The 25,187-nt window shown below is 39.4% G+C and overlaps 1 pseudogene; it reads left to right on the forward strand.

Moving 5' to 3' along the window:
* LOC130572964 (H(+)/Cl(-) exchange transporter 6-like) overlaps nt 1-25,187 on the forward strand; it is a 122,359-nt pseudogene that overhangs the window by 40,446 nt on the left and 56,726 nt on the right.

The raw sequence follows: 25,187 nt of genomic DNA on the forward strand, positions 1-25,187 counted from the left end.
GAAAGGCGCTGAAGCAGCATCTGGAACTAATAACCTGTGTTTCACAGCTCGCTGGTGGGCAGCAAGGGAGCCGCTCCGGCTCCAGCAGGCCCTTACGTAAAACCTGCACAGAGTGATTTTCAGCTGTGGGAAACTTGGAACGGCTTCTGCTGGCCCAGCGAGGAGGAGACTGCCTGACTCCCTTTGGGCTCACCTGGGACCACAGGCTCCCTGCGAGGGCATCGCCGCAGCCCTCAGATGTGGTCGCACGCAGGTGGAGCCTGCGCATACACACACAGGAAAATCACATCCAGCCATCAAATGGGGTATCCCACTAATTGGAAAGTCTGTTCTGGTGTCTGGCCACCATTTGGCAGATACTGACAGTTTCCACTAAAAGCCAGCCAGCCTCACCAGAAAGCCAGCTGCGYGGCTGATCTCATGAAGATGTCATTGAGCAACTGTTTGAACTCACTCGAGAAACGGAGGGTCTGACTCAAAGCAGGCTGGAATCCCCCGGGGGTCTTTGCTGGATGTGGGAATGTAGACATCCATTGACGTAATAGTTATACCTCAGAGTTCCTGAGTTGCACGTAAAGATATCATCTTCACTCTGGCACTGCGGACTCCTTCCAAGATCACCTTAAGCTGAAATGGATTCTCTTTGCTGTTCACATATATGTCACTTTTTCTGTTCCTATGAGTGTTGCTATGTCCTCATAAATATTGGTAGCTTGTCATAATGGTGCCACGATGAAAAGAGTTATTTATTTAAAATAAAGAAACAGATGGCACAAAACAGTTCAATGAATTTCATCATGTTTGAGAAATGAAATACCCTTTTTAAAAATATCAGTTTTGTGAAGATGTTAAATGCTATTTCACACAATCACAAGGAAAGTTTTTCATTCAGTACAGCGTGTACACAGAGCCTCAGCAGAAGTTAGGAAAAAAAAAAAAGGTATAGAGTGGAGTAGTTTTATGAAAAGCCATAAAGAGATGAGCATAGTTTAATTAGCTGCTGCCATTCAATACATGGAATAGGTGAATGGGGCATGAAAGCCATGTCAGACAGAAAAAAACCTGAGGAAGCTGAATCCTGTTGTTTGGGAGAAAGAAGACAGGAGAAAGCAGGTCACATACAGAGAAAATCTGTTCCCAGAATATTGGGTGCACATATAGACTGCTATTTCAYTCTAAATGCTGTCAGATGCAGAGAGACAGCCACTTGTTTCCTGGAAGAGCAGAAAGTAAAACCAGCATCCAGGGTCTTATATTTAACAYGTTCTGCACTTGTAGTGGAGGGTCCTTGCCAGAAGTCATAAATGAGGAAAAAACAYGTGCTGCACATGAATGGTATGTAGAAAGCAAGGGGGTTAGTTAAAGAATTTGTTCAAAAAGTTATGGAAGTTTGTAGAAATTTGCAGCTGAAAGTATTTTAATGAAAAATTAATTATGGTGCCTGCGGTATAAGAAGAGGGATATATTTGTTTTAGAAWGTGGAATGCTGAAGTTTGAGGGGTTAAATGCCTTTCCCAAGGAAACTGATTGTACAGCTGGAAGGAGAAGTCCTTTTGAATGAAATTCTGGTTAAAAATGTCAAAATYCTCATTTACTGGATTGGGAACAGGGTGTGATCTGTATCTCTAGGTAACTTATGTTGTGTTTTAATAACCTGACTTCACTTTTCCACTACAAAGTGCCTGATTCTTGRAGGGATTGAGAAATTTGAAATAGTTGTCATATTTTTTTTCCATCTGTATTGTTTTCATTTACTTGTTTTGTAATCTATTAGACCTAAACCTTGATACATATTTTGATTAAAACCTCATCTGATAATCTGTGCCTGATTATTAAAACACATAGAGCTCTCACTGTCCGTTTCCAAACGTTTTAAAGCCAGAATTTTTAATTTGCTAGTCAGTGCTTTCTTGGACCAGGGAGRGTGGAAAAGTGAAGGTGGCTTGTGCAGTACATGAGGGTGGAGGCCCTGAATGAAACTTTTATAAAAACTGTCTCAGAGGAGATTTCCCCTCTTCTTTCCAGTTTGGATTAGGTTTTTTGGCATACCTTTGCAAGAAACTCATCATGTCATTGCATTCAAACTGCAAGAGCCAGCTTAGTACTCTGTGAATTTCCCTTGGAAATTGCTCTGCAATTTTCCCTCCAGAGAAGATGCATTTCCCTGTTTGTTTGGTTATAAGCAAGCTCATGAGACATTTATTTTAGTGCTCAATTTACTCACTTCTCTCGCTTCCCTCTTCTCCATTCCTATGGAAGTTTGTTAGAAATGTTTCGTTGAATTTAGATAGCTTGTACTGGTGTCATTTTGAGAAATGACTTTCTTTGCCTCTGGTTGATTATAATGTCAGGGCAGATGGGTTTCACACAAGCTTAACCCTTTTGTTTTTGGAAAAGAATGGTACAGGCTTAGATAATAATTTGGAAAATACAAGGATAACTGAATCACTGCCATTCTTAATACAGTAGTAATCCATAATRTGTTCCAGGGTCAGCCCATTAGACRTYGAGATAGCTAATCTGGCATTGGATCCTTCTCTCTGTGTACATTTACACACATTCATAAATGTTCTCTCTYGAGCTGGCTCTGCATTGCTTGCAGGGATTCCTCCTCTCTTGACCATTCAGCTGAGCAGCCTCTTCAGGAGGGTGTTTGCTCCTGGCCCTCTGAGAGCCTGGCTGCTGCAACATCCCCCATGTCCAGAGATCCCAGGGGATGGCTCATAATCCCCACAGCTGAGGTGAGAACCCATTTTGGATTCTCTCATAATCCCCACAGTTGAGGTGAGATCCCATTTTGGATTCTCTCATGTTTCTACCAAATGTGGGCTGTTACAGGTGGAGTCTGCAGGATGTCACCCTTCAACAGCCATGGCGCAGCACCCTGTGTTGGACCTGCAGTGCAGGTGTAAGGGCTGAGAGCAGGTGTGTGCCAGACAGCTGCTTGTTGGGAACCAGGAATTTCCACACCTGCTACAAATTATGGGAAGAAATGCACAGTTCTGGACAGAAACACCAGCTGAGTTTAGATGCCTTCAGGTTTGGGTGGAAGCAGTGAGCAGGCACTGTCAATAGCTGTGAATATTTAGATGCCKGCACTTCTCTTTATACTGACATGGCTAATGAAGGCTGCTAATTACAATTCGTAATTTGTTTTTGGACTTGCAGTGTGAAAACTAAGTCAAGAACTATGCATTTTATGTTTTTATCTATGTTTTTTTTCATGTGGTGAGTTGGGGCTGTAGAGTTTAAGTCGYTGTTGGTATAGTTCAAACATGTGGATCCACTTCCACAATCCTTTACCTGTTTATCCCAAGGTCATATGCACAACTTATTTCATTTATTTGTAGCTAAATGACCTTGCATAAACAACTGCATCTATACAAAGTGKGTAGAAGCTGCTGTTTCTCTAACTTAGTAATGTTTTTTACTGATGGTGCTGGTGGGAAAAACTTCATAAGAATGAAGGAAAAGAAAGGTGACGGAACAGAAAAGCAAACTCTTGGAAGAAAACCCCCAAACATTCAACATTTTGCCCATCTTTCCTGCCCCTCACCCTCCTTGCCCCAATCCATCTCTTTTCCAAAATACAAAAACCTTTTTATCTCCGTCCTTTTTATCTTTTTTTGTTCTGCAGTTTTTCARGCATTAGAGACAGACAATTTACCAGCACATTACGAAACCTTGTGGAAATACATTTTTCTTTAGTGTACAGTAGTTGCTAAACATATATAACTCTCAAATCCTCTCTGGGAAATAAGTGACAGGGAGATGTTCAGCTAACCCAAACAACACATTTCACAATAAGGGCTGCTCCACCAGAAGGTCTTTAGACTGAATAGCTAAATGTTCSCTCCTTTAGGGAAATTGAGGGAGCCAGAATCAGGGGATGTTGGGAAGCTTGTTGTCTTACAGTCAATGTAAATATTTGTAGATATTCTGAAGGGAATCTGAACCCTGCAAAACCTCTGGCTCCTGAATTAACCATAAAGATTACTCTCTCAGCTTAGTGTTCAACRAAAATGGAGACAGCAAGATTTCTTAGGCCTGGTCTGCCGTGCAAAGTTCCACCAAASAGTGATTTTCAATAGACCTAATTAAACAAAAGCACATCACTAGCACGAATGCACTTATATCAGAGCACATGGGGATTTTATAGGTTTAATTTAACTTTAAATCAGTTTAAATGTGTCTATTTCATGGGCTAGCACTGACTGGAGCAAATAAATTTTAAATTTAATTTAAGTGGTGCTCTTTTCCTGTGTAAGGAGCTCTTACAGGCCTTCCTGTTTCCCTTTATTGATCTCAATGGTATTCTATGAACATGCTAAAAACCCTTTTTTTTTCCACAGACCTTACTTGCAAAACTACTGAATTCAGTCATCTGCACATGATTAACATTCTGCWGTACATATGTACTATTCTGTTGCATAGTGAGATTCATATTGGCATGTAATTTTTGGATAAGCTTTTTCATAGTTTGTTTTCACTAAATGTCTTGTTGAAAAGAAAATTGGTGGGCCTGTGACAAGTATGTAGAAATCTTTTTTTATGACTTTTTAAGGCAAGGAAGAAAAAGAATTTTTATTTAAGTGTAAGTAATTTCCTGTGATGTTGTGAACTTGTTCACAAATAAGAGTAACCTTAAATGTGATAGAGAGTAAGAAAGCTAATATAAATAATCTGTATTTATAATGTAGTAGCAGCTACAGGTCATCATAGCAGTGTGGCTTGTTCAGTACTGGAATGACTATTATGAAAAAAATCTGTTCAGTTTTTCCAGCAAAATGAAGTGTATTAAAAAAGGAGAACATTCTAGTCTCAGAAAATKCATGGATAGCAGAGACTAGAACTGAACAGCTCGAATATTTGCCAAGGTTTATAACACAGGTAAGTAATTTTAACATCCTCCAACCTGAGATGTTCCCCTTGGCTAAYGAGCCCATTCCTCTCAATGGCTCAGACTTCTGGCTATGCTCAGACAAAAAGCCACCACAAGCATTAAGCAACCCCCAAAACATCCTCCTAAGAACTATTTATACAAGATACAGTGGTCAGTCAGGGCAGTAAAACAGTGGTTTACAAGAAGCCCAAATAAAACCTGGGGCTGTCCTGAGCGGGATGGCCTGTGGCAAGTCAATGGGTAAACATTCTCAGTGCAGAAAGACAAAAACGGGASCAACAGCCTAAAACAGATGAAGGCAAATCTGTGAATAAATCCAAGCAAGCAGCATTGCCTGAGTTCTCMTGCACCTTAATCCTTGTCAAGTGTTTGAATTAGGATTATGCTTCTCTCCCACCCACATTTAAGTCCTTTTAATCATTTGAAACTTACACAAAATGTGGAATGAATCTATTTGAAGAAAAGTTCTCTTGTACTGTATGTTGTTTGAGGAAACCTCCATGTTATGATTAGATCTGTTATGGTTAGATTCTTAACAATTTATTTCAGTGGGAAAACTTYCATTGGATTTAATAGCAACAAGACCTGAGCTACCTTTCCATGAATCATTTCAAGACAGTTTRCCATTCAGGGATATTGGCTTCTTACCAAATGACTTTTTCTAGTTAGATCAGAATGCAGATTGTCTTTGTTCCATGTTTTATCCAGTCTCATGGATGTGGYYTGAAAGCAACCTGAAACTCCRATGTMATAATTTGGTGAAATAGCCTTAATRTTTTARCACTTTATGCTACTATGGAGTATTATGTTTTGGGAGAAAAYGTTCTCAYRTGTCCTATAAAAGRAAAATTTWYGCTAGRTCTATTTCTGTAGTGTGGCTACAGCTTTCAAATGTCTCTCCTTGAGATAAATTTATCAAAGTAATACAGACCTACTTGATAAAATCCAAATGTAAGCACCCTGCATTTTTCCATACAAAAAGACATTTCCAGCATGGTAAATGAAATGTCTTCACTTGAAATTGCATTTTGAAACAGAGGCCTTTGTCACATTGATGCAAGTGTGCAGCAGCAACAGCACTCACCAGCTGAGCAAAGTGTCATTTGGGAGGCATTTGGGCAGGCTTGTCTCCTACACCCCCAAAGCAAGATTATTCTTTAGAGCAACAGACAGAAGACCAGATGAAAGAAACATCACTGATGATGAGCTGGGAATCAGTACAGTCCTTAGTGTGTTCTTACCCCTGAAAAAGCTCACTGATGATAATTCAAGGTGTGTAGTGGATGTAGGCAATACCACACTTCACTTCATAATCCCAGACAAAACCAAGATCAAAGAAGCATATAATGAGCTATCCCTCAGATTTTTACAAATGGCTGATTTGACAAAACATAAGGATATTTCATAGTTTTCTGCAATAATGTGGAATATTTGCTTTCTGTGCAACAGAGCAAAACTGAAGTTGTGAAGACTGAAAATCTACATACTTCTGAGAAATACACTCTAGAAATTGCTGGAATGAAACAGAACTCACATTCCTTTTATTAAAAAAAACCATGTGGGCTTTGTACACATTTCACATGATTSAGGAAGTAGCTATTATCATTATACATGCTTTCACATTGTGCTCACTGTGCTAGATGCAGTACTTTTAACAGTAATGCAGTTTATTGTATTTCTGGACAAAGCTTAAGGCAGGCAAATACAGATTTTTATCTGGCCTATGGAAATGGAAAAGAGGCAGAGGATGAGCAGGAATCTACTCATGAGGAACAGTGAAATTCCTCTGCACAACAGTCACAAGTGGCACAGTTCTTACAGCAACTTGTCCTGTGCAACATCTATGGTTCCCTTTGACTTCCACCACTTGTACTTCATTAATTGGTAGCACTCAGTGAGGTTAAGAATAAAAGATGAAAAAATCCATCTCTTAGCAATTTTTAAAGATAGTTTTCACTAGTTGATACTAAATTCTGCRCACAGCCACTTTAATTTGCAAGATAAATTATTGGTCATTTTAACTCAGAAACAAAATGCACTTCAGAGAGGTTCATTTTCCCATAAATTGGTGTTCTTGATCTCTTGAAATGTGGATCTGTAATAAGATGATGTTCCAAATTTTCATTGCCTGCAGTCTGTTTCATATGAGTGGGGATGGGTATGACGTGTTTTGATGCACATAAGACTATTTTCTTTTGGGATTCATTTAAATCCATCCCARTTTAGAAGAAGAAACTTGTGTCACAGCTTTGTAGGTGCCATGTATGAAGTGCATTGTCTTCTCAGCTCATTTACTCTCAGGCAGGTGGTCACATAACAAACCATCAGAGTAATTGGCTAGAAAAAAACAACCTCGTGTCTGTCAGGAGGGAGGACAATAATTAACAACATATGGAAAGAGTTGCTTTTACCACGGGGATGAAAGGTACCATGGTAAAACAGGATGTGGGCAAATGTACGCTCCAGTCGTCTCTGTCTGTGGTTTGTGTCAGCCTGAGTCTGACCAGGAGGTTCTGGCTTATGGTGYGTCCAGATGATAGTCAGAATAATTAATGGGGTTTTTTTTTTTTTGAAAATAGAAACTATAAAACAAGCTTATAACTAGAGCAGTTCATTGATTTCAATTGTAAGATTCTGGCCTGCTATAATTCCATGGAAATTACTTTTGAATTTTGCAGAAAGTATCCTCATTTTTCATTTTACCCAACTGTCAGAAATAGTGGGTACACATGTTTTTCAATTTTGTRTGGTTATGTTTCCTGAAACTTTGCCTAAAACCTGAAAAGTGTTAGAAAATACTGGAAGAATCTGTGTATGGTTATGATTTGAGAGCTATCTTTGAAAGGGCGATTTTTCTAGCTGCTACCACTGCAAAACCCAACCCTTATTGCAATGATAAGCATAAGCCTGAATTTCTCCAAAGCGCTTACCAGTAATCTGTTTGATATCATCCAGAATTCCAGAGGATTTCAACTCAGATTAAAAATCTTTTTTTAACATGAAAAGTCATGCAAATTGATAAATGCATCTTATGACATCCTGCCTAGGATGACCAAGTCATGCATATGGTAGAGTTTATCAYGTATCTCACACAAAGCAAGGCAATGCTTGATAAGCACTTTTATTGGGTAATTACATTCTTCTTTTTTTTTGCATTTGCAAATAAAGCGGATTGATTTCCATCTTGAAGYAATTTACTAACACATTATAAACTCGTCATGTGCTAGCGTGGCACAGTGCGCCATTTCCTGTTTACTAAGTAATCCTTTGGCTGCCTGCTTTGCGTCTTTCAGGTYGAACCTGGAATTGTTCTCTGCCAGGGAAGTCATGGAGCCTGGCGTCAGAGCCCTCCACCTGAAGGAAAACATTGCCTCCTTGGCTTCACTTCTAGCAAACACAAGCCACAGCAGAGTCCCAGTGGTGTGCAGGCSCAAGCCAGAGCATGCAGAGGTGTTCCAGGGAACTATTAAAAGGTAAAAATGCTATCAAATTGATGTCATGCAATGTTGCTGGCTATTTATCAGATTTTTTTTTCATTAAGTGTCTGTTTGTGAAGATTATTTGGGATGTGTATGAAACTTGTTCTTACTTCAGCATGAACAGCAGGTGTCCTTTAAAGAAAGGACCCAGGTCCTTTCCTAATGCAAGTCCATCTATTGCATCAGGAATTTATGGAATCATTTCATCGTTAAGCAACGATGAAATGATCTCATGGGAACAGCAGAARAAAGGAAAAATGCCCTTCGGAGCCTTAAAGGTTCACTAAAACAGTAATTTAAAAGGATTTGAATCCAGTTACTCATGACATTTCCCATGCCAATTCAAAGCTGGCCTGCTCTTTCTTCACATTTTTTTTTTCATTTTATTACTGTATGCTTTTACAGGAAATGAGTTAACATAAATCATATCACAGACAAGATAAGCAACAAAGTCACTGGAAGTAACATACTAGRGTAAACAAGAATCAGACTAAAGGAATCCTTGCCATATGGGGCGCTCTCAAAAGGCATATAAAATCTCCTGATAAATGAAGTATTTATGGTACTGTATTTCATATGACAGCAAGAGTGAATCCATCCTTTTAGGAAGGGATATTAAGACTGTCCTTTGAACAGTGGGTCATGAGTGGGAGAGRCAATGACTTAATTTCCACCTTGAATATCCTAGAGGAAAGAAGATGCATATGCACCTCCTACTGCACTGGAGTTCACACAGCAAAGCCCTGTGAATTCTGCTTCCAACAGCAATAAAACTGGACACATGTAATAAAAACACATGGCCAGTTTTGTTTTGTAATGTTATAATTTGTCATATTTTTCATGGTTTCTTTTGTCCTGAATGGCTGTGAAATTCTACATCCTCTTTTTGTACAGAGTTTGATTTTTATTCACTTCTGTTTTAATGCCTTAAGTGCGTGGCAGTTGGAGCTATTTGTGAGCAAATAAGGATAAAAGCAATTTCTTCTGTTAATCTGCATGATGGAAAAAAATATCTGTGCATCATTGGTGGAGATTTCTTTAGAACTTGCCTGCTTTCCTGCTTTTTAACAAATTTTCAAGGATGAACTGAGTGATGATGGCAGCTGAGTGAACATTTAATAAAAATTGTGAACTTGCTTCAGTGACAAGTGAAACAATTTGTATAAACCTTACAAGAAAAAAAATAMCTTCTTGATGAGAATTGTAGAGTGGGAATTGTTTGGGTTCCAGGGGCCTGCAGGAGTAATGACATCAATAAGTGCAGTATCGTATACTTGTGTATGATATATATGTACTTGTTTCCTTGTGGTGATGCTATCATAAACATAATTAACACAAAATGTGCTAAGACCCTAAAACGTGAATTTCTGAGTGATAATCTGCAGTGTGTACCAATCTGAAGATATTGTAGGCATAAACCAGTCTGTGCTTTTTTAGTTCTCAGCTGTTTACGGCAATAAAACTAGAAAGCACACTATCAACAGCTACAGCCAAAATTCCTTTAAAATTCAGTTTCCAGGCCCAGGCTGCTGAGACATATGCAGAGTTCATGTAAATACTGTTGTGCTTTATAATGCAGAGCAAAGTGGTGTTGGAGGAAGCAAAACAGGGGAAAGGAAAGCTGATCACTAGGACACCCCAAAGAGAGGTGCCTGTGGAGAAAAGCCATTGCTCCCTGAAAATTCTGGTAGGCTTGTGGTTTTCTTAATCCTCAGAGCTCTTTCATGATACATTCTGTTAAAGCCTTGAAGAAGGGATGAAGGTAGAAGTTTGTTTCCCTGTCAGTTTCAGCACAAATGAGCTGCTAGACTGTTTTGAATAAAACCAAGATAATATTATAAGTGGTTGACAAAAAATCAAACAGTTTTTTTTGGCTRGTTGGTAGCTCATTCCAGGGAAACACATACAGAGAGGTTGGCTGGGAGCAAGCATTGTCTTCTGGGGTGCTCTGACAACAGCCCTTCTTGCCCCAGTGTGTGTCCAGTGCCTGCATGATGAGTTCTGAGTGCCTTGTCCCCAGCAGGGACCACAGGTGACTTTGCTGTCCTGCTGTTCTCACCAGCACTGGGAAGGGAATGCTCTGCAGTTATCCTGTGAAACAAACCTCCAAAAATGTGATGTGTCATGGAATTAGTGTATTCATGACCAGAAGCAGYTTAGGTTTTCCATCTTGCTCATAAAATTACAGCTCTTGCAGCACGTAGCTCTTAAGACCAAGATGATGAATGCTGTGAACTCCTTAAAGGAGAAGAGGGATGTTCAACCTCTTACCCTATGAGATCCAATGAAATCTCATATGGAAGTGACATGACCACAGGCAGGAAAATGAAAAGTTATTTATCCATCTCTTACATCAAAAATGTTAAAGTGGAGGATATGTGACTTGCATGACATATCTTAAAAAGGTGGCTTGGGGAAGATGTAAAAAATAATTGCCATGATATTTTTGTTGAGAGTTGCTTYGGATGTAATTATTGATTCTCAAATGTGGTTGTTGTTTTTCTTTTTTCCCTGRAACAAAAATGTTGTTATTAGGTTAAAAAATGGAGTAACAAGCTCACAAAGGGAAAGAAACAAACAATTTGCTAAGCTTGCATGAAGGCAGCAGCAGCTCATAATTTTTTAATACTGTTTCTCATTTATATGTTTTTTGTACCATTTTTTTCTCATGAAATAAGCATGGATGAAACAATGTAAATTTGGTCCAAATGTAATTCAGTACCTGCCCACACTTGGAATCTGTAGCAATGAGAGCTGCTGTACATGGATGAAGTGTTGTTATGTTTCATAATACATATGAGCAATTTTGACCCTTTGAGGAGAAAAGGTCAGTGCCAGTTCTAACAAAAGCAAGGACTGTGGCCAAACAATGTTGGCTGGAACTTGCATGGGCCTACAAACGCACCTTAGTATTGGCCTGTACCAAACACATAGGTATTCCAATTTTATTGAAGAAAAACACAGACATGCCTCTCCYTCTCCCCCACTCCCCCAAATCTTCCAGATTTGCTGTGCGGGGCTAGATTTCTCTCCTACTCTTTGTGATCTGGATGGTAACTCACTGGGGATCAAGATGAGATCACCAAACACGTTTTTCATGAGTGACCTAAATCTGAAGCTGTTATCTTCTCCAGCTGAGCAAGCAGCAGAAAATAAAAACAAAAGCAACTACTAAAGAAAACTTCTTGGCTTTAAAATCGCTAAAGAGGAAGCAAGCTGTAGCTGAGAAGCAAGTTTCCAAAACAAAGATCTCCTTAGAGTAACACATTTGACACTTTGCCATAGTCAGAGCTCTGTGCATGCCTGGGAAACCCTCRCAGAGTTCAGTTTGAGGAACGTGTGGCTGGTGAACTGGATGCATTGGTGGGGGTGATTGAATTATTGTGAGCAGTGCAGAGGGTTGAGGGTTGGGATGGCCCCCTTCATTTGTCCCACAGTAGTGATGATACTTGCACATCAAAATAAAATCAGCTATTCTTTTGCACTGCAGCTGCAATGCCTCCCCTGTAGCCCCCCAGTGACTGCAGGAAGAGAGCTGGGCTGTTATGAATGTGTTAGCCCTGAGTCCRCTGAGAGCTATAAATGTCATGCCCTGAATGGCATGCCCTCCTGGCTAGGTGGAATTCATTCTTCAGTGACCTGAGGAYAGGACATCTGCCTTCCTTCCCAAGACATTTCTGCCAGAGAAACAGCATGAGGCTGTAAATGCATATTGAGGAGTTGTTGGGAGGTCCCTTGGCTSTCTTTTGTCTTGGCTGCTCTAGATTGTGGCTCCAGATCCTTCTCCAGTGGGAAAAGATAGAGTTATGCTTCTGCCTAATTTCTGTGAGACCAAATCTGAAAAAAGAACAATATTTTCATTTCCACATATGTTACAGTGTGCTGGTGCAGGGCCATTGTGGGGCAATGAAGTGGTTCTTTGACATGATGAAGAGATTAGACATATCATCACTTGTGTTCTGCTGYTCCATCTTCTTTGCCAGAGGTTACTTTATAATGCAAAGCACAGTAAAACCAGCAGACATGGAGGATTTGAGGAGAAAAGCTGTAGGCAATGAATTTCTCTTCCCTGTTTGTGGACACATCTGGGTTATAACACAGAGGGTGATAATATTCCATGGTCAGCAACAACACCTTCGCATCTTCTGCTTCCCTCCACAGGCATGTGTAATGGATGACAACGTGCTCTCTACCTAAGTTTTTTTTTTTTTTTTTTCTGAGATGCTGTTTATTCCTTGTTTTATGCAGGTTTCCTGCATATTTGTGATTGACGAATATCATGCTCCTCCCAGGGCCTATTCTGGCGTTGGTGGCTTATTTTGCCCTTTTCCTTCACTCTTCCCAAGGAAAATTAAGGAGCAACTTTTCCGTGCCTTGGTTAAATCCTCCTGGTGTTCATCAAAGAAAAGCAGGTGCATGCTGGTGCCTCGTTCAACTGGGATCTGTCTCCTCGATGTCCTTTGAGGAAAAATGGTGCAGAGTCAAAAGCTGGAGTGCTGCCCAGCAATTTTAATTTCTGCCTTGAACACAGCTGCGAGACAATTTTCCTGGAGAAACTACTAGGTTGACAAATACCACTGAGTAGCCTRTTTGGGAATTTTACCATAACAAATAAGCCATTTTGTTCACACCTGAGACTCTCAGATCTGTACCATACATACTTATCCTCTTGTAAGGCTGAGGGTTGGATTCCCTKTGTTTGCCTCTGGACTCCTACCTACACAGCTGTTAGACATTACTTCACATTCTGTTTGTCTATCTTTTAGCTGAGGGAAATTTTTTTTTTGCTTGATTTAATTTGACTGGGATAAAGTAATTATGCAGAAACCACGATATCTCTGATGGTAAGCAGACTGTACAGAATATAACTGTCTAAGCAGAAATGGGTAAAACTTGGTTTTATGCTACTTCTGTAGGGGATGTGACATTTTTGGCAYTGTGTCTGCATTTTGGTGTGTACTTTTTCACCTAGGAAACCCCATCTCTTCCCACCCATCAAGTTCAYTGAAACTTCAGCATCTGTGGYYARTTGGTACCTTGAGGCCAAAAYGAAATTTAAATGAAAATATTGTAGRTAAAATTGTCAAAATTCCTTGTAGTTTACCATGTTTGTTAGAGTCGTTTTATTACAGCTGGAACAGGGTGCCCAAAGAAGCTGTGGATGCCCCATCCCTGGAAGCGTTTAAGGCYGGGCTGGATGGGGCTTTGAGAARCTTGGTCTATGGAAGATGTCCATGCCTATAGGAGCAGGGTTGGGACTAGATTATCTTTAAGGTCCCTTCCAATCCAAACCATTYTATGGTTTTATAATTGTACATTATGGATATGCTATGTGAGTGCTCTGACCATGTAATTGCCGTACTCAAGTTTGTATGATACAAATAAGGTGTTCATAGTACTTAATTTTCAGAACAAAGTTGGGAATCTAAGATCCTTCCAAAAGATAAAATATATCCAAAAGCTGTGGTCTTCATGAAGCTAAAATGTTACTAGAGGCTGGACTTGCAGAAATCCCTACTGACTAAAAGCACGGCTTCCCATCCAAAGATGTTTCAAAAGGTCTAATACCCTGGAAAACAGATTCAATTCATCTTAAAATAAAACCTAATTCTGAAGGTGCTAATTCTGAAAGGTGCTGTTCCTAATTCTGAAAGGTGAGTTAAAGCCTGCTGCTCATTGTAATCACACAAATGTGTTTTGTAAGCTTTAAAAAAAAAACGACCAAAAGTGTCCAGCTGGCCTGAGCCAAGCWGCACACACCTACAGAGCACAGCACTGCTGCTGGGATGCTCCCAGTGAACCCGGAGGGACTCCARCACTCTCCTAAGCTGAATGTGGAAACTGACTTCAGTGGGCTGGCAAGAATGCTGAGAGTTACATCTTCTCCCTTCAGAAACTCAAGGGAGCTATTAAACATCCGCTTGATCAGCAGCAAACTCCCTGCTCCAATTCCTGCTCAAAGGAGGTCATGTCCAGTGGAGCTGAACTGCCAGAAAGCTGCACCTGAGTGAGGAGGATTTCTGCCTCAGGTTGGTCTCCMGTCCAGATCCAGAAGAACTGCCAGAGGAGGGAGCCAAACTTAAGTTCTGTTTGCAATATTCATTCTGCTGCTGTTTGCTGTTCTCCTGCACTTTCTGCTTCCTTTGAGGTAGGAGGAAGCCAGGTACAGAACATGTGCTCATGATCTACTTCTACTCAATGATCCTGCTTTAGATTCCCTGCTTGTGARTTGAGATGGAAGGGAGATACTCTGCTCTCTTCAATCAGAAGACATAGTAGAGCAGCTGTTCCCAGTAACAATAATGACACCATTGCTGAGACAAACATTTTCACAGTGATGCATGGGAACGCTAAATCCAAACCACATTGTTTAGCTAATGCATGCTTTCACTCTGCTAAAGGGGAATGTCACATAACTGAAAGTAAATTGAAGAGATCAGAGTTTAGAAAATATGACAAAGTTGAAAACTTTAAGCTGTAATACACAGTAACATCCTTTAGCAGTGAAATCAATGATCCAAAGTGGTGTGTGTATGTGTATTTTATGGCAGTTTATTAGGTATGACTCGCCTCTGGTCAGTCCAGTGAACAGACATTGTTGTGAGTCAGGAATGCTTTCTGCCAAGCACTTCAGTGAAAATGAGCACAGCATATAGACTCCTTTCCCACAGAACATATCAGGCATTGCAACATATCATAGATATGTCAGACTGTAGGTATGGTTTCTGGCATTTTTCTTTAATCTGCACTCCCAGTTGGGACTAATGAAACACTGCTCTCAAGGCGTGTGTGTGCTCATGTGTTCAGAGAGTCCTCACACACTGTTTTAATAAGGTAAACTTTTATTTTCCTTAGCAAGAGGAGAGGTGCTTGCCTTCAGTAGTGATATGGTGCAACATCTTMGGGAGAGGAAAGTTAAAAGATGAATGGAAACCTGAAACATTTAATTCATAAATTAATTACTGAGCTATGATATCTACCCTAAGATTGTCTCAGCCTTGCTGCTGGCACTCTCAAAACAACTGATATGGGTTTGAAAGGTTCTTGCAGAGCCTTTTCCTTCTGGCACTGTTAAGGAGAGATTGCTAAGTTTAGATAACAAGAATGCAAAGTTACTCAATCAAACACAGAAGTCTGCAAAGTTCATGCAATAAATGGAGATTAATTTTTTTTTTAACCAGAGGATCATGGTCAGTTTTTCTCCTTCCYTCTCACCATGCCTTTGCTGTAAGCTCTAGGCAATGGTGATTCTACCAGACCTGATCAAAGCTAGAAACACCTTTGGCAGTGGTCTGAAAGCTTCATCTGGACTCAGCCAGCAAAGAGGAAAAGGGAGGGAAGCACATTAAGGACTTGAAAACTATTTTTAGGTGTGCAGACGAGGGAGCTGACAGCAATATCTGATGGCAATAGCAAAGGGCCTTTGTGATTACTTGGTTTTCATGTTAGAAGGTAGATTCTGTCAGCACATTGATTGTTTTTACTGTCCGGCCTCCTGCTTTTGAAGAGCTGCTCTAGTTAATTTCAATGACACACTATACAGTAATCTTGCCTATTAAAATAAATGGAATTCAGTATTTTGCAACAAAAGCCCTGGGTGTTATGATCCTCCCATGTATTGTCAGGGTCCTGGGGCACTGCAGCTCATGAATAACACAGATGGAGGAAGGTTTATAGAGTCTGTGGCAGTGGTTTTATTTCACATCCGAAGTGTGAAAAGTTTCTTCCAAAAAACAACATTATATGATACTTTTAAAATAAGTAGGCCTGTTTGGCCTTACAAATAATTGTGCAGGTGCTGCAGGACTTTTGTGATGGAGCCCTTTGCAGGGAAAACTGGAGTTTTGCAGAGGCCGTGTGCTAACCCAAAAAGCCAAATGAAAAACGTATGCAGCCACACTGCAGCATGTGGGTGGCTTTTAGGCAAGTGCGGTGTTGTTAAATGTCGAAATCAAATATAGGCATGGGGAAAATTGTGTGAATGGAAAGACTGATCGCATACTTGTCCTGCCATTTAAATGTGTGGCAAGGCTTCTCTGAAATTGAAAGCCTGCCTAGTAGCAAGCCAGCTTGTAGGAAAATACAAATCTGATTTTAAGCTTTCTTCCTTTTCTAAAATCTAGCCTTTCTGGAGGTTTGAAAAATAAGGTTTGCATTTACAACTTATTAACAGCCTCATGTTGAGGCTGCGGACTTTGCTGTCCGCTGTCTGCTCATTCCCTCTGATGATATTGCTTATAAAACCTGACAGCTGGCAACTTAAGTAATGAATATTAACTTCAAAACACAGCTCTGAGGTAGAAGAAATCCCTGTTTTGTAGATTTGAAAACTGAGGTACAGAGATTAAATATTTATTCAGTGGTCCTTTGAAAAGCTGTGGCGTAGACAGGATTTGATCTTTGCTCTGGAAAACCCCAGTCYAGTACTTGATAGTGACCTTTTAATCATCTTTTAGGTAAAATGCCARAAATTCATGCAACGCTCCCACTTCATTTGAAGAATGAAATATGAAGTAAACAGTAATGATTTAGTCTGCCTAACCTGAAACAACCCTTTAACCCTGAGATTTTATTGTGTAAGATGAAGACTTGRTTGATTTAAAACAGTTCCTGATATGTCATGACCTAGTCCTTATCTACTGTCTAGCTCACCATATAGAGAACACTGTCTCTTATAAGTTTAAAAAAGCACAACACTATTTGAAGTCAAGGAAATGATTGTATTGGATATTGGCCAAAACAACAGATATAATCAGCTACAAAAAAAAAGGTGTGTGGGGGGGGAAAGGCAGGTACTTTTGGGGGATTAATGCAGGAGAAATAAGCCTAAGGCTTTCTAAGGTAAACTAAAAACGATGCTTCAGGTTCTTTAATCCTCCCTCCTCCCCCTGTCCAATTGTGCAGCGCTTTTATCCATTCAGTTTAGGAGAGTGCTGCCCTGAATGCTTTTGCCAGTTGCATCACCTTTTAATCTTCCTTCTGTTTATTTGCAGCTACTTTGGAGTTGCAGTTCCTTTTATGTCACTCACACAATATTTAGAATTTGTAGTTTCCTYAGATAATTTGCCATCTTGACAAGAAGAGTGACACAATCAGCTGTCAGATACTTTTCATTCCTGACTTCCATGCCAAAACTGACATGTGGATATTGGGATAATAATGTTTTATCTTAATTAGGTGTATCTTCATGATACATGCTTTATAACAGATAGAGCATATGAAACTACTGCAATGCCTTGCCAGGGTATCTTTGAAATGAGATTCCCTACTTAAGAGTTTTCTTCCTTCTTAAATAAATAAAGAGTAAATGAACAATTGCAGCGTCCAAGTCTGAATCTYAGCACTTCCTGTTAAACCTCACAAAATAGTGCAAGAAACATATTTGGTCTGCTTTCTAAGGCTTGATGATGTGATAGGAAGGATGTTGTATGTAACATCAAAGAATGATGTTGTTATACCTCTGAAGCCTGACTTCTGGAAGTCCAAGTGAAATAATGTATGCTCGTTTTTCTCCTGAATATGGCAGTTTTTAATAGGCTTGGATTCTTATCAGAAATGTTCCAACKATTTCCTTCATTGTGTTTGTGTGTGCTTTTTTTTGACTATCCAAATTTCTCTCACACTTTTCAAAGTTCTGTTAAGTGACTCCCTGCTGTGTTTAGTTAAGAGCGGTGCCGAGCAAGTTGCAAGCTGCCAAAAACCAGCCAACAAACCACTGGTGATGAGCAAATGTTTCTGCTCTTTCAGCTCATGGTGAATGTTGCTATTTTCTTAATTCCAGCATCATGTTCAAGTGGAAAATGGTGCAGTCTGGACTACAGACAGACCTGAACAGTGTTTTGGACCTGAGCATACAGAGTCTGGCTGAGGATCAGGGTGGATCATAACTTTCACACTASATGTCTATACATGTTAGGATTAAAGTCTTGGGAGTATTCCTGGCCTAGTGATCATTCTTGAAGTAGACTTCTTGGAGCTGTGCATGATGCTCTCGGAACAGAATTTAGATCTGTGTTTTTGTCTCACTTAGAATGATTACAGACCTTTTTTGTGAAAGACTGTAGAAWGTGAACCTTTAGAAAGTCCCGCAGAACAAAGTGTGCAATGCCCAAAAGGTCATTTATAGGGAATGACCCGATTAGTTGCTTCTCTATGTCCTCTGCTGCAGTGAATACATTGTGAGTATACTCTGTTTTCCTCCATCTCCTCCTCCAAATGTAGTCTGAGYGGAAAAGGTCTTGCCTGCTGTAGCATGCATTTTTAGTGTGTTCTCATTATTGTCCTCAAAACCTAGTCCATTAATTGTGCTACATGTCCATATGCTGGCATGCATGTGGTAAGAGGCTTAGGGAAGGTCAGTGACTTTCCCAGGAGGGGAGATGTGAGCCCAGTGTAAAATGTTTTCTTGGCCATTAGCTCTGCTGCAGTACTGCCCTCACATTAGTAATCTGAAAGAGATTTCTCCAAAACCAAAGCCAGTCAATTAAATTGAGACAAATAAAGTTTCARTAGTTAGGAAGAATATCCCATTCCTTCTTTGTCCTGTGAATGGGATGTGCTTTAAAGGTGAGAGCAGGTGACAGACTCATAGTTACACTCACAAAGGCAGACTTATTTATAAAAATCCCATTGAGAACCTTAGATAAGAGACCAAAGCCATTGAAAAAAATGCAGATTTCAAGACTACATAGYGAAACAACTGACCATTTAATGAGAAAGGGGATTTCTCTCCAATGTTAGCTTGTGGGAGGTGAAGGTGATAGGATGTTTTTTTCCAAATGTGTGTTCCAGATCCATATTAAAATGCTAGAGGTAGATTCTCACAGAATATCTTACTTTAAATGGTATTTCATAATAAAGGACTTGAACTTAGTTATACCATATTCAGTCCCCAGGATCTTTTGGATCAGGCAAGCATGTTATTTTAGAATCATTTTAGAGCCACAGAATCATTAAAATTGTTAAAGATCTCAGTGTAAGTCCTGTGCTGCCGAGTGATTAATAACACCTTGAAGTAGACTGATCTTTCCTAGGAGACATTTATGTTAAAACTAGTAAATTCATGTAACATATTTTGGTTTGAATAAAGCAATATTTTTGGATACAGAAATAYTGAGTTGAAAAATTCCCAGCTAATACTTGGTGTTCCAGTCACAAAAGTCACTTGTATGCTGTTCAATTTTTTTCTGATGCCCTAATGAAGATTAGGTGTTTGCTCTCCTCTGAGTTCATCAAGCACATAATTTAGCAGTTTCACAGCTTTGTACTACTGTAGTAACGCCAGTTGTTATAATGGAATAGGGCCAAYGTGATGTTAAGTATGTTACAAACCAAAAAGATTTATGGTGGTCCCCAAGGTGTGTGTTATCAAACTGTAAGTTAAAAATTGAGAATTGGATAGCATGAATGGAATGTGTGTATAATGTATGTGAGTGTAGCAAACAAATACTAAGATAAAAAAAAAATAAAGTATATTGCTAATCAAGGCGTCATATGTGCAATGCAGAAAGGTACTACCCTATAAAAAGGTTTGAAATTATATAAAAATTTATAAAAATATCCATTTTAACATTACTAAGTCAGCAATAATATTAGATGTCAGTGAACTCTAGAGTGCAGCACTGTGAGAGAAGGTGTCAGTGATGATTTAAAATAGGACATAATYTTTTGGTAGATCTCATTTTAATGTAGATGTTACTTACAAAGAATGAGGGAAGCAACAACAGTCTACCTACTTGTACCCACAGACTGTATTTGCTTCTTACAGGTATTATCTTTTTGGATGCAAACTGGACAGTGCATGGTTTGGTCCTGCCAAGGACAAGATTAAGGATAGGTGAAGAAGAGCAGGTAGGATAGGWGATGTTTTTTAATCTAATAAGCCAAACCTGAATCAGAAAACACCTGTGTGATGGGGCTATTGATGATAGATGTTTGGGAAAGTCAGACATGTGGTCAGCCCACTAATACTTTAAGAGAATATCTCATGGAAGGGGCCCATTAGGATTATCAAGTCCAGCTCCCTGTTCCTCACAGGACGGCCTAAAATTAAACCATATAGTTAAGTTCATCATCCAGATGCTCTTGAACTCTGCCATGACCACTTCCCTTGGAGCCTGTTCCAGTGATCAACCACCCTCTCAGTGAAGAATCTTTTCCTAACATCCAACCCCAACCTTCATTACGCAGTTTCATTCAATTTCCTCGTATCCTACTGCTGGTCACCAGAGAGCAGCTGAGCACCTCCCCCTCTGCTGCCATCTTTGGGGAAGTTGTAGGTTGTGATGGGTCCACCCCTCAGCCTTYTCTTCTCCAAGCTGAACAAGACAAGCAGCCCCAGCTCCTGCTCCTACCGCTTGTCCTCGAGGCCTTTACCATACTGGTTGCCCTCCCATGGACACAATCTAATAATCTGATGTCTTTCTTATATCAAGAACCCTAACCTACACACAGTACTTGTGGTTTCATCATATCTCTTATGCTAAAGTATTGTGTACTTAYGTTTAAAATTTGCCCATTATAATGAATGTAGGCATCTTCTCTAACTTTGGGTTAGGGCTGTGCATGCTGCTGGAGAATAAGCACGTCTGAATTGGAGATAAACGATGAGTCTTTCTCCCCCACTCATCCTCTCTCCTGTGACAAGGTAACCTCTTTTCTTTCAGTTCTTTCCTTGTTTAATAAGCATGCRTATTTGAGTGACTTAGGATGAGCACTCCATGGATGAAGAAGTTATGTAATATATGTTGTTGAGATAAGGAAGTGATCAGGTGCAATTTAAACTTAAGGRTGAACAGAGACCTTCCAGGGACAGACCTCATAAACTACAATGCTGATCAGCCTGGAAGTTGTGCATGACTGGTGATAAAAGAATTTCTTTGCTTAGATAGGCCATTCCAGTCTTCTCTATCTCAACTTTTCTATCAATGGCAGAATTGTTATAATATTTAATTCAGTATGGGGTAGCACCTCTCTGAATGATAAGTGTTTGTAAAAACTTTCAAACTTGAAAAGCATGTAGCATTCTTTCCTTTGATAGATGACCAATGGATTTTTAGGAATAGTAAACATGAAGTGAAGTGGAAGAAAATCGTGTGTTACTAGGGCAAGACTAGTAATGTGGTTTTAGGAATTTACACAGGCCCAACAGGAAAGTCGTATATTACTGAAACTTGGTCTGCACATGGATATGAGGCTGGCAAAATAATGTTAAGAAGGAGCAGGGCAGTTATGTATGATGAGGTGCCAGTACACAATAGGTATTCCCATGGAAAATAGTTGAGGCTCAGCTGATGGCTGATAACCAGTTTTGCTGCATTTTTCTGCWCTATGCTACCATGTAATCACCACTTAGTGTGTGAATTTTAACAGTATGAAAATCCTCACCCCTAAGCCAATACATTGTCTTAATAGAGATACAGTTATAGTAGAGGAAAAAAAATTGCCACTAAAGCRTGTCTTAATTTAAATTGCTAGTTTAAGTCTTATTGGCAGAAGAGTTTATAAAGTTTGGACAAGTTCTGCTGGTGTAGCTCTGCTAGAAGTCTTTTTGTTAGGAGTCAAACTGGGAATCTTTTGAACTTTGGGTTCTAATGTGCTGCACAGAAGGAAAGAGAAATGAGTTCTTGCCTGTTCCAGATAACAGTGGAGAAGCTGCCCGATCTGTCGTGCCCAACCATGCTGCTGAATCGCTACACTACAGATCCCCGGTATCAGCAACTCTTCATCAATCTGGTAAGACTGAAGCCAACTCTAAAAACAAACATTTCCTCCATGAACAATGTGTTTGTTATATTTTCTCATTTGTTTATGATGGCTGTGTCAGCCGCACTGATTTACATAAACACTGCCAATCCTGGGACGTTACATTCTCAACAAAAGTAGCTGAGTACAAACAGCATTCCGAAGTTTTAATTTATATTGTATAAACATAACAGATGTTGATAAAATGAGCCAAAAWGAAAATACAACAAAGGAGACCATTTCAAGGGGATTTTTGATTAAAATACATTCCAGATTGACAAAATGATACAATGTTAATGGAATAGATCATTTAAATGTCATTATTTGGCTCTTATAGTTCTATAAAGCAAATATAAAGCAACGCTTTTGAGATTTAGACTCCATTACAGTACAGTGCCTATACATCAACTTATAAATAAAACTATATTTCTTTTCCTTTTCYTTTTTTTTTTAATCCCCGCTATGACATTGCCACATTTGTTTCCTAAATACTGTACTAAAATACTGGGCCCAAAAGCAGTAATAAGTTTGGTATACTGCATAAGGCCTAAAACAAATATATTATAAACAAAATAAATGCAGTTTCTGCCTCAGTGAACTTCCAGTCATTCAAACTGAGATGGTGGACACTGAGAAATCCAGGTCAGAGGCCTAATTCAGATGGGTATTCTTTAAAAAGATATAAAATCTGCTCCTGTTTATTCAGGTGTAAAGATGATGAGATTGCATTTGAGATCCATCTGGTCTACATTCCTTGCCTTGAGAATAGCTAGAAGGAGAAAAAATTTATAAAATGCACAATCCTCCTAATATACATTATCTAGTTTAGTTTAAGAGTTTCCTTTTAATAGATGTGGACACTGAGGTGGAGACATGGCTTTCCAAAGTTCAAGAAGAGGTCCCACATGGAAGTAGAAGCCCCCTCAAAATGAGACCCACACCAGTGCTTATACCATTGGGCCACACAACTTTTTTATTATGGGAAACCTATGGAACTCAATTGCATTTCATATTGGCACCTAATGTGATCCCTGAAGCACAAAGTTTAGCATCCCTTTCAACAACTTGGTATTATCACTCATGAAGGCTCTGTTTCTGACATTCATATAAATATCCATTGTGAGTTTCCTGGGTTCAGTGATTTCCTGTGGCGGTGAACTCTACAGCAAAATTAGATGTGCATGGAAAGAGGAAACCTCTTTACCTGCAGTTTCTTTTCCTCTTTATGTCTTTAAATGCCTCATCTGTCCTGTAGATGAAAGAGGCAGAGGAGATGTGTCCTTCTGTGCTGGGAATTTATTTATATTAATTTACCATGTCTTTGTTTCAATCTTCCTCTGTCTGGAGAAACATATGGCTGGGAAGCATTACTCTCTTTGATAGAACTGGCCAAGTCACAGGACCTGTACTCTGGAATTATGGGGAAAATAAAATTGTAGTGAACTATTACATGCTCTTTAAAGACCAGCTTGGTTGACAATAAAATGGTCTTTAGCTCTGTTCCTATCAAGAAACCATCAAAGCCCTCATAGCTTTCAATGACTGGTTCAGTACTGGTTCAGGCAGTTCRGTATTGGTAAGGCACTCTTCTCACACCCCCATGATTGGTCCTTGCAGCCTATGTATCTATGTGAATTGATTTTTATAAGCATGTAGTGCAAAATATTATAGAATCTCATAAATTGTTGTGTAATGAGATAGAAGCAATAATTAAAATAAATTAAAACYTAATGAACACTGGGGTCACTGACTATTCTCAAATAAACTCTTAGACCAGAAAAGTCTTAGACTTAGAAAGTGGACCTGAACTTTGCTTTTCCAGTCTGTGAAGTCTGAGTACATTCCAGTCCTAATAGTTTATTTAGATTGAACCTGATGGTTTACCAAAAAATGAAGCGGGTTTTTTTTACTATAGTATTTCCTGATGTTTTTAGGTATTGGGGATGGGGAGCACAGAGAGAAGAATCCATGTTCTCATTGGCTCCTGTAGAGAAYGTGCAGAACCAAGTGTTTGGGTTGATCACCAGGAAGAACCTRATGCCTGTCCCACTGGAGGAGAGGCTCAGACTGGCTGGCATCACAGAGCCCTGATTCCAGTGAGCAGCCCCTGGATTCAAGGCCATCCTTGCATTCTTAGGCTTTGTCACTTCTTTTTGGGCTAATGTTCTTCTTCAGCAAAAAGTATTAAGAGCTTTTCCRCTTGGTCCTTTCAGAGAAGAGATGCTTATAAGGTGTGGTATCTTGACTGGCCCAGAGCTGTGTCCCTTCAGCTGCTTGGTGACTGAAAATGTCATTAATTTAAAGGCTTGTGAGACAAAATAAGAATTCACGTGCTTACGGAAGATATATAAAATTAGATGTGAAAGATGGATGTCAAGAATGCTTTTGTCATGCTGTATCTATGTCTCTCAAAGAAAAAATATCATAACCATTAGCAGTGGTTATGTTGGCAAAGCCTTTCAGTGAAGACTAAATCTACCTATTAAAAATGAAAATGTTTTAGATTTCTTTCTATGATATTGTAATTGCTTAATTTTGTTTTGTTTTGWTCCAGAGGAATTCCCACTGATTTGGATATTAAAATCAAACATGTTTGAAGGAATCCRCAACTATTAATGCTATAATGAATACCAAGGAAAACTAGTAATAATTTATTGGTTATAAAAACTTGCCAAAATTCCTGAAAGTGAATTTCTGGTATTTGAATCATGCAGCTCTGARTCTCCTATAAATCAAAGATTTGTTGGATGTTATCTGGTTTTCCCTTTTGGAATTTGTCTTTATTATTAATAATGTTGTTTTTGTAGCACCACAGAGAATTCACTGCAATTTCAAACTGAAGAGTCCAGTCAATGCATACGACTGGCAGCCCAGAAATGCTCAAAGGTACAGGAGACAGGTTCTTTAAATGGTCAGTTAAAATATGTTATATGTAGGGTGAAAAATGCTCTGCAAATCATCCATCTAGGAGATGATGGATGATCTAAACCAGAATGTTTTATTTCCTGTTACATTTCATAACCTTCTGCTCATTAGTACAGTGGTAGGGTCATTGTCACTTC

Source organism: Malurus melanocephalus, unplaced genomic scaffold (assembly GCF_030028575.1).
Source record: "Malurus melanocephalus ecotype Western Australia unplaced genomic scaffold, MMel_1.1 scaffold_46, whole genome shotgun sequence".
NCBI classification, from domain to species: domain Eukaryota; kingdom Metazoa; phylum Chordata; class Aves; order Passeriformes; family Maluridae; genus Malurus; species Malurus melanocephalus.